We start from the raw sequence: 15,857 nt of genomic DNA, 5'->3' as shown, positions 1-15,857 counted from the left end.
GAAGGCAGACCGTCGGACCTCAGACTAGCAGGCAGGTAGCAGATAATCAGGCAGGAATCTGGCAGGTAACTGGCAACGGGACCTGAGGGCTGAAGCAGAGTAGTGAACAGTGCAACAACATTGCTCGGGCACCTCCATTTTGGAGGAGGTGCCTTATATATGGTAAAGTCCTCCGGCCATTGGCCGGGGACTCCTTAGGACGGCGCGCGCGGCCCCTTTAAGAGGGAGGGAGGGCGCGCGCGCCCTAAGCACAGTGGCCGGGAAGGAGCGCGCGCTGCCAGCAGAGCGGGAGAGGGACGCCGGGCACGGAGCAGAGCGGTGAGGGGAACAGCGTCCCTGCCTAGCAGAGGGCAGGGACGCCGGCACTACAGTACCCCCCCCTTTAGGCCCCCCCTTTTTTAGGCCAGATAGAAATTTAGCTAGGATGAGAGGGGCATGGATGTTCTCCCGGGGCTCCCACGTTCTCTCCTCAGGACCAAACCCCTTCCAATCTACCAGAAAAAAGGTCTTTCCTCTTACCCTTTTGGTGGCAAGAATGTTCTCTACCTCAAACTCGTCCTCAGCAGAAACCGGAGCAGGAGGCGTACCTGTAGACTTGGAAAAAGAGTTAAGCACCACGGGTTTGAGGAGAGATACATGGAAGGAGTTAGGGATCCGTAAGTTGGCCGGGAGTTTCAATTTATAGGCCACCGGGTTGATCTGACTGATGACCTCCAGAGGACCGATGAACCGAGGCCCTAACTTGTAAGAAGGTATCTTGAGTCGAACATATTTAGATGAGAGCCAGACTTAATCTCCTGGACGAAATTGTGGAGGATCCAGGCGTTTTTTGTCAGCGTGTCTTTTCATACGCTCGGATGACAGAAGGAGTGCGGACCGGGTACTCTCCCATATGGAGGAAAATTTGCTAACGAGAGATTCCGCAGCCGGGTTGTCCACAGAGGTGGAGACAGGAAAAGGAATCCGAGGATGCTGACCAAAGACTACAAAAAACGGGGATTTGGAGGAGGATTCGCTCTCGTGATTATTATAAGAGAACTCGGCCCATGGTAGGAGATCCACCCAGTCAGAATGGTGGGCATTAACGAAGTGCCGGAGGTAACTGGTCAGGTTCTGATTGATCTGCTCCACTTGACCATTGGACTGTGGGTGGTAAGCGGAAGAGAAGTCCAGGGTGACGTCTAGTAGTTTACAAGTGGCTCTCCAGAAACGTGAGGTGAACTGTACCCCACGATCCGACACGATGTGGAGGGGCAGGCCATGAAGACGGAAGATGTGGCGGATAAAGTCTTTAGCCAGCTCGGGTGCAGACGGAAGGCCTGGCAGGGGAATAAAGTGAGCCATCTTGGAAAAGCGGTCAGCGACCACCCAAATGACCGTACAACCGGCAGAGACGGGAAGATCTGTTATAAAATCCATTGCTATATGCTGCCAGGGGGCAGCAGGTACAGGAAGCGGAAGGAGGCGTCCGGCTGGCAGATGTCTCGGGACTTTGTTGCGGGCGCAGGACACACAGGCAGAAACAAGGTCTATTATGTCCTTGTGCAGGGTAGGCCACCAATAGTGCCGGGCAATAAGCTGGAGGGTCTTTTTCTGACCGGCGTGGCCAGCTAGTTTAGACGAATGGCCCCAGTGTAGGATCTTCTCCCGATCAGGTACTGAAACAAACGTCTTACCGGGAGGGAGACTATTTAGACTCACGGGAGCCACCTGCATTACTCTGGCAGGATCGATGATATGTTTAGGTTCTTCCTCGAGATCGGACACCAGAAAGGATCGGGACAAGGCGTCTGCTTTGACGTTTTTGTCAGCCGGGCGAAAATGAAGGACAAAATCAAAGCGAGCAAAAAACAAGGACCACCGGGCTTGGCGCGGGTTAAGTCTCTGGGCATGCTGGAGGTAAGCCAAGTTCTTGTGGTCAGTGTAAATTATTACCGGATGAAGAGCCCCCTCGAGTAGGTAACGCCACTCCTCCAACGCCAGCTTGATGGCCAATAACTCTCGGTCTCCTATGGAATAGTTGCGCTCAGAAGAGGAGAAGAGTTTGGAGAAGAAGCCACAAGTTACCATTCTCCCGGAAGATGATTTTTGAGTAAGTACCGCTCCGGCTCCAGAGGAGGAGGCGTCAACTTCCAGGAAGAACTGCTTGTTGCCGTCCGGGCGATGCAGCACCGGGGCGGAAGAGAAGGCCTGTTTTAGGGAAAGAAAGGCCTCCTCTGCTTCGGGCGGCCACTCTTTGGGATTAGTACCCTTACGGGTGAGCGCGGAAATTGGGGCAGTCCGGGAAAAGAAGTGCGGGATGAAGAGGCGGTAATAGTTGGCGAAGCCCAGGAACCGTTGAATAGCCTTCAACCCCTCTGGTCGGGGCCATTTCTCGATGGCAGACAGTTTCTCAGGATCCATTTGTAGGCCGGTCTAAGAGATAATGTAGCCCAGAAACGGAAGCGAGGTCTGCTCAAAGAGGCACTTCTCATATTTAGCGTAGAGATGGTTCTGCCTGAGCCTGAGCAGGACCTGACGAACATCCCTCCGGTGAGTCTGGAGATCCGGAGAGAAGACCCAAGATGTCGTCCAGGTACACCACTACGCAGGAGTAGAGAAGGTCCCGGAAGATGTCATTGACCAACTCTTGAAAGACGGCAGGAGCGTTACAGAGGCCAAAGTGCATTACCAGATATTCATAGTGGCCGTCCCGGGTGTTGAATGCCGTCTTCCATTCATCCCCCTGACGGATACGAACCAGGTTGTAAGCCCCACGGAGGTCCAGTTTGGTGAAGATTCTAGCCCCTCTCAGACGATCAAATAACTCCGGAATGAGCGGAAGGGGGTACTTATTTTTCACCGTGATCTGGTTAAGGCCTCTATAGTCTATACAGGGACGGAGAGAGCCGTCCTTCTTCTTTTTTACGAAGAAGAAGCCTGCTCCCGCCGGGGAGGTAGACTTCCGGATGAATCCCCTGGCCAGATTCTCCTCAATATATTCGGACATCGACCGGGTCTCAGCAGCGGATAATGGATAAATACGCCCACGGGGAGGAGTAGTACCGGGTAACAAGTCGATAGGGCAGTCGTATGGTCTATGAGGGGGTAGTGTCTCTGCTTCCTTTTTATTAAAGACATCAGCATAAGACCAATAAGGAATCGGAAGTCCAGGTAGATTAGCTGGGGTAGGAGAAGGACGGACGGGATGGACGGGAACCAGACAGGTCTTATGGCAGTCCTGTCCCCAGCGAAGGACTTCTCCGGTCTGCCAGTCAAGCACGGGTGCATGTCTCTGGAGCCAAGGTAGACCTAGCAGGAGGGCGTGAGAGAGTCCAGGCAGAACATGAAAGGAGATACTCTCAGAATGCAGCATTCCCACTTGCAGAGTAATGGATTCGGTGATGAGTTGGATGGGGCGTGGTAAGAGACCCCCATCCACGGCAGCAACAGACAAGGGTACAGCCAGAGGTTTGGTGGGGATGCGGTACTTCTCTACCAGGGACTGTGAAATAAGATTCCCGGCTGCTCCAGAGTCCAGTTGGGCTAGTTCGAAATAACGGTTCTCCCCGCAGACGATTGAAACTGACAGCAGCAGAGATGGAGAGGATTTATTCTTGTCTAGGTCGACCTCTCTGAGCGAACCTAGACACAGGCGTTTCCCGACCTCTCTGGGCAGGCACGGATCCGGTGCTCCTTACTGCCACAGTAGAAGCAGCTCCCCTCGGCACGGCGTAAGTCCTGACTGGTTTTGACCATCTTGGTCTGGTCGGCCTGCATAGGCTCAGGAGAGTGTACCTGGGGAGAGACGGGTTTCTGAAAAGTAGGAGCTAGACGTGGAAACCTCCTCTCACGGGTGACCTCTTTGGCACGCTCCTGGAACCGTAGGTCAATCCGGGTGGCAAGAGTTATTAGGTCATCGAGAGTGGTAGGAACGTCCCGACCGGCAAGTTCATCTTTAATACGGCCGGACAGACCCTCCCAGAAGACGGATACCAGAGCGTCGTTATCCCAGGCCAGCTCCGAGGCAAGGGTACGGAACCGTATGGCATATTGGCCCACGGTGAGACTTCCCTGACGGAGGCGTAGCAGAGACGATGCGGATGAGGTCTTCCGTCCGGGTTCATCGAAGACTTTCCGGAAAGCCGTGAGGAAGGCAGGCAGGTCGGACACCAGGGGGTCTCCTCTCTCCCATAGAGGATTTAGCCAGGCCAGGGCCTCCCCGGTGAGATGGGACATGATGAAGGCAATTTTGGCCCGGTCAGAGTTAAACTGGTGGGACAATAGTTCAAAGTGCAGGGTGCACTGATTAATGAAGCCCCGAGCCTGGGCGGGGTCGCCTCCGAAGCGAGGAGGTGCAGAAAGCCGGGGTCCGGGGTAGGATACCATGGTATTGGTGGGCAGCGGAGCTGCCGGGTTGCGAGTCATGGCACTGGCGGTGGTTGTTGGTGGAGCAGTCAGAGTGTCCAGGCGAGAATTGACATTCCGCAGGTGACCCAGGATGGACTCCTGTTGGGACCTCTGACGGGACAGTTCATGACAGAGGTCCGAGAGCGAGGGAGCTTGGGTGCCACCGGGTTCCATGGCCCGAGCAAACTGTAACGGGTCTGGGAGGCGGAACCTCTGAGCTACTATACAAGGGGGCAGTCCTTGTAAGGGAGCGGGTGGCGACCATACAGGCAGTCACAGCAGGTGACCGGGACAGTCTCTGGAAGAACGGGCAGGAGATCACGACAAGTGACTGGGGCAGTCTCTGGGTGAACGGGCAGATGGTCACGGCAAGTGACCGGGACAGTCTCTGGAAGAACGGGCAGGAGATCACGGCAAGTGACTGGGGCAGTCTCTGGGTGAACGGGCAGGTGGTCACGGTAAGTGACCGGGGCAGTCTCTGGGTAAAGGGTTGGTACGACCTGTGGCGACTGATGGTAGACTTGAGCTCCCAGGTGAGCAGGCGAGAGTCTCTGGATAAACGGGTGGTCACAGCATGTGACGGCGGAGCCTCCAGGAAGACCAACAGACAGGCGGCAGATGAGCGCTCCCAGGAGAGCGGGCAGAAGTCTCTGGACAGGCGGGTGGTCACAGCACGTGACGGCAGAGCCTCCAGGTAGGCTAGCAGACAGGCAGCAGATGAGCGCTCCCAGGTGAGCGAGCAGGAATCACTGGACAGGCAGGTGGTCACAGCATGTGACGGCGGAGCCTCCAGGTAGACTAGCAGGCAGGTAGCAGGTGAGCGCTCCCAGGTGAGCAGGCAAGCTGGTCCATAGACAGACTGACGGGAGTAGGAAGGCAGACCGTCGGACCTCAGGCAAGCAGGCAGGTGGCTGGTGTGCGCTCCCAGGTGAGCGGGCAGGCTGGTCCTTAGACAGACTGACAGGAGTAGCAAGGCAGACCGTCGGACCTCAGACTAGCAGGCAGGTAGCAGATAATCAGGCAGGAATCTGGCAGGTAACTGGCAGGTAACTGGCAACGGGACCTGAGGGCTGAAGCAGAGTAGTGAACAGTGCAACAACATTGCTCGGGCACCTCCATTTTGGAGGAGGTGCCTTATATATGGTAAAGTCCTCCGGCCATTGGCCGGGGACTCCTTAGGACGGCGCGCGCGGCCCCTTTAAGCACAGTGGCCGGGAAGGAGCGCGCGCTGCCAGCAGAGCGGGAGAGGGACGCCGGGCACGGAGCAGAGCGGTGAGGGGAACAGCGTCCCTGCCTAGCAGAGGGCAGGGACGCCGGCACTACAACAATCAGCTGACACCCGGCGGCGATCGCGCCCGCACAGCCTGTGTGCGCGCGCGATCGCCATGACGTACTAATACGGGTCTGGCTCTTAAGTCCCAGGGCACAGACGCGTATTAGTACGTCAGATGTTATTAAGGGGTTAAAGATTTTTCTGTATTTTCATGACAATGAAAATTGTACATTCACACTGAAGGCATCTCTGGGAGATTGTTGGAAGACCATTTCCGGTGACTACCTCTTGAAGCTCATCAAGAGAATGCCAAGAGCGTGCAAAGCAGTCATCAAAGCAAAAGGTGGCTACTTTGAAGAACCTAGAATATAAGACATAGTTTCAGTTGTTTCACACTTTTTTGTTAAGTATATAATTCCACATGTGTTAATTCATAGTTCTGATGCCTTCAGTGTGAATGTACAATTTTTATAGTCATGAAAATACAGAAAATCTTTAAATGAGAAGGTGTGTCCAAACTTTTGGTCTGTACTGTATGTGTAATATATATATATAGTATTCAACCCCCTGCAGATTTAGCTGGTTTGATAAGATGCAAATAAGTTAGAGCCTTCAAACTGCAAACGAGAGTAGGTTTTATGAACAGAAGCATAAATCTTACAAACCAAAAAGTTATGTTGCTCAGTTGAATTTTATTAAATTTTAAACATAAAAGTGTGGGTCAATTATTATACAACCCCTATGTTTAATATTTTGTGGAATAACCCTTGTTTGCAATTACAGCTAATAATCGTCTTTTATAAGACCTGATCAGGCCGGCACAGGTCTGTGGAGTTATCTTGGCCCACTCCTCCATGCAGATCTTCTCCAAGTTATCTAGGTTCTTTGGGTGTCTCATGTGGACTTTATTCTTGAGCTCCTTCCACAAGTTTTCAATTGGGTTAAGGTCAGGAGACTGACTAGGCCACTCCAACACCTTGACTTTTTCCCTATTGAACCAGGCCTTGGTTTTCTTGGCTGTGTGCTTTGGGTCGTTGTCTTGTTGGAAGATGAAATTACGACCCATCTTAAGATCCTTGATGGAGGAGCGGAGGTTCTTGGCCAAAATCTCCAGGTAGGCCGTGCTATCCATCTTCCCATGGATGCGGACCAGATGGCCAGGCCCCTTGGCAGAGAAACAGCCCCACAGCATGATGCTGCCACCACCATGCTTGACTGTAGGGATGGTATTCTTGGGGTCTTATGCAGTGCCATCCAGTCTCCAAACGTCACGTGTGTGGTTGGCACCAAAGATCTCGATCTTGGTCTCATCAGACCATAGAACCTTCAACCAGTCTGTCTCAGAGTCCTCCAAGTGATCATGAGCAAACTGTAGACGAGCCTTGACATGACGCTTTGAAAGTAAAGGTACCTTACAGGCTCGTCTGGAACGGAGACAATTGCGGTGGAGTACGTTACTTATGGTATTGACTGAAACCAATGTCCCCACTGCCATGAAATCTTCCCGGAGCTCCTTCCTTGTTGTCCTTGGGTTAGCCTTGACTCTTCGGACAAGCCTGGCCTCGGCACGGGAGGACACTTTCAAAGGCTGTCCTGGCTGTGGAAGGCTAACAGTAGTTCCATAAGCCTTCCACTTACGGATGATGCTCCCAACAGTGGAGACAGGTAGGCCCAACTCCTTGGAAAGGGTTTTGTACCCCTTGCCAGCCTTGTGACCCTCCACGATCTTGTCTTTGATGGCCTTGGAATGCTCCTTCGTCTTTCCCATGTTGACCATGTCTGAGTGCTGTTCACAAGTTTGGGGAGGGTCTTAAATAGTCAGAAAAGGCTGGCAAAAGAGATCTTTAATCCACACATGTGAAGCTCATTATTCTTGGTGCCTGAACTACTTCTTAATACTTTAGGGGGACCAAACAGAATTCTTGTGGTTTGAGGGGTTGAATAATAAATGACACTCTGAATTAACTTTTTACGTTTTTAAAAAAAGCAAAAAACAAAAAAACAAAATTTGCTGCAGTGCATTTCCCTCTTCCAGGCTGATCTACAGTACAAATGTCACAATGCCAAGTTAATTCCGCATGTGTCAACCAGCTAAATCTGCAGGGGGTTGAATACTACTTGTAGGCACTGTGTATATGTATATATATATATATATATATATATATATATATATATATATATATATATATATATATATATATATATATATATATATATATATATATATTATATATTTATAATATTATGAAAAAATACTAGTGCTAGATTAGGTTTACTAGTGTTAAATTAGATTTCGTTTTTTTTTTGTTAGGCAGGCATAAAATATGCCTGCAGAATGTTTACCGCGGAGCAAAAAAGATGCCGGGTTAGTAGGAAGCACGATAGAAGGAGTGATTCCTAGTATTCTTGCCCCATGTTCACATCTCAACCAGGCCTTTGTGTCACCCACTATTTTGAGATCTACCACGCAACTTCCCATTATTAAAGTGACATGAATGACCACTACAGTGAGTACGGAAAGTATTCAGACCCCTTTAAATTTTTAACTCCTTGTTTCTAAAAAGTTCATTTTTTTTGTCATTAATGTACACTCTGCACCCCATCTTGACTGAAAAAAAACAGAAATGTAGACATTTTTGCAAATTTATTAAAAAAGAAAAACTGAACTATCACATGGTCATAAGTATTCAGACCCTTTGCTCAGTATTGAGTAGAAACACCCTTTTGAGCTAGTACAGCCATGAGTCGTCTTGGGAATGATGCAACAAGTTTTTCACACCTGGATTTGGGGATCCTCTGCCATTCTTCCTTGCAGATCCTCTCCGGTTCCGTCAGGTTGGATGGTGAACGTTGGTGGACAGCCATTTTCAGGTCTCTCCAGAGATGATCAATTGGGTTTAAGTCAGGGCTCTGGCTGGACCAGTCCAGAATGGTCAGAGTTGTTCTGAAGCCACTCTTTTGTTATTTTAGCTGTGTGCTTCGGGTCATTGTGTTGTTGGAAGGGGAACCTTCGGCCAAGTCTGAGGACCAGAGCACTCTGGAAGAGTTTTTCATCCAGGATATCTCTGTACTTGGCCGCATTCATGTTTCCTACAATTGCAACCAGTCATCCTGTCCCTGCAGCTGAAAAACACCCCCATAGCATGATGCTGCCACCACCATGTTTCACTGTTGGGATTGTATTGGGCAGGTGATGAGCAGTGCCTGGTTTTCTCCACACATATCGCTTAGAATTATCACCAAAAAGTTCTATCTTCGTCTCATCAGACCAGAGAATCTTATTTCTCATAGTCTGGGAGTCCTTCATGTGTTTTTGAGCAAACTCTATGCGAGCTTTCATATGTATTGCACTGAGGAGAGGCTTCCGTCGGGCCACTCTGCCATAAAGGCCCGACTGGTGGAGGGCTGCAGTGATAGTTGACTTTGTGGAACTTTCTCCCATCTCCCTACTGCATCTCTGGAGCTCAGCCACAGTGATCTTGGGGTTATTCTTTACTTCTCTCACCAAGGCTCTTCTCCCACGATTGCTCAGTTTGGCTGGACGGCCAGGTCTAGGAAGATTTCTGGTGGTCCCAAACTTCTTCCATTTAAGGATTATGTAGGCAACTGCGCTCTTGGGAACCTTGAGTACTGCAGAAATTCTTTTGTAACCTTGGCCAGATCTGTGCCTTGCCACAATTCTGTCTTTGAGCTCATTTGGTAGTTCCTTTGAGCTCATGATTCTCTTTTGGTCTGGCATGCACTGTGAGCTGTGAAGTCTTATATAGACAGGTGTGTGCCTTTCCAAATCAAGTCATATCAGTTTAATTAAACACATCTGGACTCCAATGAAGGAGTAGAACCATCTCAAGGAGAATCACAAGGAAATGGACAGCATGTGACTTAAATATGAGTGTCTGAGCAAAGGGTCTGAAAACTTATGACCATGTGATATTTCAGTTTTTCTTTTCTAATAAATTTGCAAAAACGTCTCCATTTCTGTTTTTTTCCAGTCAAGATGGGGTGCAGAGTGTACATTGACCCCTTAAAAGCCCAAGATGTACTAATACGTACCTGCGCCCTGGGACTTAAGAGCCAGGTACGGAATAGTACATCATGGCGATTGCGGCCACACAGGCTGTGCGAGTGCGATCGCCGCCGGGTGTCAGCTGATTATCACAGCTGACACCCGGTGCTATGTGCTGGGAGCGGTCCCGCACCACGCCCAGCACATTAATCCCCGTAATGCTGCGATCGAAGTCGATCGCAGCATTGCGGTGGCAAGGGGAGGTGATCGTGATACTCACCTCTCCTGCCGGTGTACAACGCTGTCTGCCGCGGCTTCCCAGATGTTGCCATGACGACCCAATGTCGGGTCACCAGACAGCAGGAAGATACTTTGGTCATGCACTGCGCATCTTCTGCATCTGCAGCGCTGACAGCCTGTACAGCACAGGGATGGTGCTCCATCCCTATGCTATACAGGCGAGCAGAATAAAAAAAAGTGAAAGTCCCATAGTGGGACAAAGAATAAAAGCAAAAAGTGTTAAAAAAATAAAAAATTTGTAAAAAAAAAATAATCCACTGAAAATAAAAATATAATGTACCCATCAATAAATATTATTATGAAAAAAAAAAACAATAAAAGTACACATATTTGGTATTGCCGCGTCCGAAACGACCTGACCTATAAAACTGTCCCACTAGTTAACCCCTTCAGTGAACACGGTAAAAAAATAAATTAAAAAACGAAGCAGAAAACAATGCTTTATCATACCGCGAAACAAAAAAATGGAATAACACGAGATCAAAAAGACGAATGTAAAAAAAAAATGGTACCGCTTAAAACGTCATCTTGTCCCGCAAAAAACAAACCGCCATACTGCTCCATCTTCCGAAAAATAAACAAGTTATAGCTCTCAGAATAAAGCAATGCAAAAAAATATTTTTTTCTATGAAATGGCTTTTATTGTGCCAAAACCTAGGAAAACGATATAAATGTGATACCTCTGTAAACTTACTGACCCGAAGAATAAAGCTACTTTATCAATTTTACCACACGCGGAATAGAATAGAAAAAAAAACAATTCCTGAATTGTTGGTTTTTGTTTATTCTGCCTCCCAAAAATCGGAATAGAAAGCGATCAAGATTTGTCACGTGCCTGAAAATGGCACCTATAAAAACATCAACTCATCCCGCAAAAAACAAGCCGTCACATGACTGTCGGCCAAAATATGGAAAAATTATAGCTCTCAAAATATGGCGCTGCAAAAACTAGATTTTACAAAAAAATGCGTCTCTTAGTGTGTGACAGCTGTCAATCATAAAAACCCGATATGAATCTGGTATTGCTGTAATCGCACTGCCCCGAAGAATAAAGTCGTCTAATCATTTATACCGCACGAGGAACGGCGTAAAAAATAAACTCTAGGGTTGGGGTTGGAGTTTGGAAAAAAAAGACGACGATATGGCGACTAGTGTTGAGCGCAATTGCTAGCTACTTGAGTTTGCATCGGGTATTCGGGTATGCTACATGTATTGCGCGTGCTTGAGTGACATGCTCGAGTCCCCGCCCGCATGTTTCACGGTTATTAGACACCCAAAAAAAAAAAACAAGCGGGGATCGCTCATGCATGGCAGGCAATCTTCGCGGGTTTTTTTTGGCCGCGAAGCATATGGGGCGGAGATTCGAGCATGTCACTCGAGCACCCGCGATACTCGGTGCATACCCGAGCACCCGATGCAAACTCGAGTGACATGCTCGAATCTCCGCCCCATATGCTTCGCGGCCAAAAAAACCCTGCGAGGATTGCCTGCCATGCATGAGCGATCCCCGCTTGTTTTTTTTTTTTGGGTGTCTAATAACCGTGAAACATGCGGGCGGGGACTCGAGCATGTCACTCAAGCACGCGCAATACACGGTGCATACCCGAGTACCCGATGCAAACTCAAGTAGCGAGAACTTGCGCTCAAGACTAATGACAACTTATTCAATATGATGACCTAATGTTATCAAATTCTGTGTCGTACCTCTGGTTCAAAATGTTCACTATACCCCTTGATAAAACCCTTGAGGGGTGTAGTTTCCAAAATGGGGTCACTTGTGGGGAGTTTCCACTATTTAGGCACATCAGAGGTTCTGCAAACACGACATGGCGTCCGCTCTCGATTCCAGCTCATTTTGCGTTCAAAAAGTGACACAGTGCTCCTTCCCTTCTGAACTCTGCCGTGCGCCCAAACCCTGTATTTTCCCCACATATGGGGTGTTGGCGTACTGAGAAGAAATTGCACAACAGTTTTTGGGGTCCATTTTCTCCTCTTACCCTTGTGAAAATAAAAAAAATTGGGGCTAAAACATAATTTTTGTGGAAAAAGTTTGATTTTTTATTTTCACAGCTCCATGTTATAAACTTCTGTAAAGCACTTTTGGGGTTCAGGGTGCTCACCACACATCTAGATAAGTTCCTTGAGGGGTCCAGTTTCCAAAATGGTGTCACTTGTGCCTAAACAGTGGAAACCCCCCACATCAGGGGCTCTCCAAACGCAACATGGCATCCGCTAATTATTCAAGCAAATTTTACAATCAAAAAGTCAAATGGCGCTCCTTCCCTTCCGAACCCTGCTGTGCGCTCAAACAGTGGTTTTCACCCAGATATGGGGTATCGGTTTACTCAGGAGAGATTGCACAACAAGTTGTATGGTGCAATTTCTCCTGTTACCCTTATGAAAATGCAAAATTGGGGGCTGAAAAACATTTTTGTGGGAAAAATGTGAAAATTTTATTTTTACGGCTCAATGTTATAAACTTCTGTGAAGCACCTGGGGGTTCAAAATGCTCACCACACATCTAGATAAGTTCCCTGAGGGGTCTAGTTTCCAAAATGGTGTCACTTGTGGGGGGTTTCCACTGTTTAGGCACATAAGGGGCTCCCCAAATGCAACATGGCGTCCGCTAATTATTCATGCAAATTTTACATTCAAAACGTCAAATGGCGCTCCTTCCCTTCCGAACCCTGCCGTGCGCCCAAGCAGTGTTTTTTCCCCACATATGGGGTATCTACGTGCTCAGGGGAAATTGCACAACAAATTTTGGGGTCCATTTTTTCCTGTTACCCCTGCGAAAATAAAAAAAAATAGGGTCTAAAGTAACATTTTTGTGAAAAAAGTTAAATGTTAATTTTTTTCTTACACATTCCAAAAATTCCTGTGAAGCACCTGAAGGGTTAATAAACTTCTTGAATGTGGTTTTGAGCACCTTGAGGGGTGCAGTTTTTAGAATGGTGTCACTTTTGGGTATTTTCTGTCATAAAGTGACTTCAAATGTGATGTGGTCCCGAAAAAAAAAAATGGTTTTGTAAATGCTGTTGGAAAAATGAGAAATCGCTGGTCAACTTTTAACCCTTATAGCTCCCTAATAAAAAAAAATTTGGTTCCAAAATTGTGCTGATGTAAAGTAGACATGTGGGAAATGTTATTTATTAACTATTTTGTGTGACATATCTCTCTGATTTCAAGGCATAAAAATTCAAATTTTGAAAATGGCAAAATTTTCAAAATTTTCGCCAAGTTTCCATTTTTTTCACAAATAAACGCAAGTGATATCGAAGAAATTTTACCACTATCATGAAGTACAATATGTCACGAAAAAACATTCTCAGAATCAGGGGGGTCCGTTGAAGCGTTCCAGAGTAATCACCTCATATAGTGACAGTGGTCAGAATTGTAAAAATTGGCCTGATGATTAACGTGCAAACCACCTTGGGGGGTAAAGGGGTTAATGAGAAAAAAAATGAACTTTTTAGAATTTACCAAATGGCTGCAATGAAACAAAGAGTGAAAAATTTAAAGGGGTCTGGATACTTTCTGTATCCACTGTAATTCTGTGGTGGTCTTTTTTTTTTTTTTCTCCAAATAATTTATATTTTCTGTTTAGTGGGCCTCAGTAGAGAGGAATTTTTATTGGACAAGTGATAAAAAGAATATTTTTAACAGTAAAACACATTTCACAATTCATTCCAGGCCACGATCATCACATGCTAAATTATTATTCAGACAAATTCTGGTCCACATATCCACGTCTGTATACTCCAGAATGTCGACCCCACAAATGTTCTTGAAAAGTCAGGTCATCTGACAAGTAATTCCAGACTTTTCTTTGCATTTATATTGCTTATATATTTATAATAGTGATACGGGCATGATTATTTTATTGGAGGATCTCCAACAATTAGACTGTTCCGTACTTATACACTATGAGCTTTACTGCATGGTTCTTGCCGAACCTCCTGTACCAGGCAATACTTTCAGAATTCTGTAGGGGATTGGTTGTTTTGTGGCACATAGAGGCTCCTACCTTGGCGAGCAGGAGCGTACCATGGTGTACCACGTCTATTGGCACAGTCGTCTCTCATATTCATATACATTTTGGTGGAGTCTGAGTTTGAGTCAGTATAAAATGGACGGACTCCGACTTCTAAAATGTATAATAAATTGGGTACAGTAGTTCAATGCAGAATGTGCTGTAAATGTTTTCATAAGAATTTGGGAAAGATATGAAATGTCCTATAAATGTCTGGTCTCTTCCTGATCTCAGGATCTGGGCTTTTAGTTGAGATGAATCTGTGCTACACTTTATGTACATGCTCAGTAGTGAGGCAGGGCTGTGGAGTCTGAGTTGGAGTCGGAAGTCAGGGAAATTGAGGAGTTGGAATTGGTGGTTTGGCTTATCGACTCCACAGCCCTGGTTGTACAACCAGTCTCTGAAAGATAAACCTGTCATTCTAGCCCCTGCTTGTGTTTTTTCATCTATGTGGCAAACCTGAGTTTGTTCCATAGTTGGCTGCATTTTCCTCCACATTTTGAACATTTTGCCCTTCACTCCAGTACAGTTTATTCTTCCTGCTACAATATACGCAATTGTGGGACAACTGTTTTGTTAGCAAGACCAAGTTTTATGATTAGCAAATGTGTTTTTCTGCTGTTTAGACATCTTAGGGGCCCTGCAAATGTGACACGGTGCTCGCAATCTTTTTCAGCCAAATTTGTGTTCCAAAATTGAATTATTGCTCCTTCCCTTCCGAGCCTGGTCATTTGTCCAGAGGTTTATGACCACATGTGGGGTATCAGCGCGCTCACAGGAGACTAGGTAACAAATTTTGTCATGCTATTGACGCGCCCCTGGGCCTGTGTCGCGCTGCGTTGCGCACGCGGGAGCTTACCCGGAGCCGGATCTCTTGAGGGTTGTAGTCTCGTGGCGGTGACCCGGTCCGTGCCCAGGGAGTCAAACTGAGCGGCGATGTAACAGCGGTAGATGCAGGACGACTACGCCACCCGTTGAATGCAGCTATGGAGCTGCCGCTGCAGGACAGTCCGCTGAGGCCGGTGGATGGATGGTGCAGCGTAGATGGTATAACCCCCAACGGGAGGGGTATGGCCTCAGGGCAGCAGATGTGGATGATGGGGGTAGCAGGAACCACTCAGACGGTGCGGTGTAATTCAGGGTCTTTACTGGTAACAACGATAGACCCTCCCGGAGTACTTGCTAGTGAACGGGGCCTGGTCAGTCCTTGAGCAGATGGGATCTCCCCTGGCCAGGCGGAGTTGTAGGCCTCCCAAACTGACTGTACTCTTCTGGCTACCTTGCTAGAAGCGGATATAAGTAGCCCACGTCCCTGAGTGTACCGTGTGGTGCTCACCCGTATGGCTGGTGACTCGGGGCCTTCTATTGGCTTCCGCTCCACGATGGCGGTGCTGGTCCCACACGTGTGACCGTGCCTTCGGGTTTCTGGGCCTGAGGACCTGAAATCCCCTGCCGGTCGGCTTCTGCTGCTGGGTAAGAGTTAGTCCCCACAGCCTCGGACTCCGGGTCCGGTGAGAAATCTTCTCAGTCAGGGCGAGCTCTGCAGCTGCCAGCCCCTGACTTGTAGTAGTATTGCTCCCACTGAGCTTCTGCTGTTTCTTCCTATGACTGTTTCTTGTCTCTACTCTCCTTGACTGACTAACCCTGCTTCAGCCCCGGGTTTATATAGGGGAAGTTCTTCCCCTCCCAAGACTGGGCAGGAGGTGTGGCATGCACAGGATCCCCGACCAAGAGACCTCCCACCTGCTCTCAGACATAATATCTCTATCACTGTGGCAACCAGACCCCTGGGGTGTCACATTATCCCTTGTAAAAGTGAAAAAATTGGGGCTAAAGCAATATTTTAGAGGTAAAAT

The 15,857-nt window shown here is 47.9% G+C and overlaps 1 protein-coding gene across 2 annotated transcripts in view; it reads left to right on the top strand.

The window, feature by feature from the left end:
• UNK (unk zinc finger) overlaps positions 1–15,857 on the top strand; it is a 118,886-nt gene that overhangs the window by 52,051 nt on the left and 50,978 nt on the right. The window lies entirely within an intron of this gene.

Source organism: Phyllobates terribilis, unplaced genomic scaffold (genome assembly GCF_046119375.1).
Source record: "Phyllobates terribilis strain yellow unplaced genomic scaffold, ASM4611937v1 Scaffold_5__5_contigs__length_657084704, whole genome shotgun sequence".
In the NCBI taxonomy this organism is placed as follows: domain Eukaryota; kingdom Metazoa; phylum Chordata; class Amphibia; order Anura; family Dendrobatidae; genus Phyllobates; species Phyllobates terribilis.
Note: the sequence above shows the minus strand (reverse complement) of the source record. Positions and strands in the feature narration are given on the sequence as shown.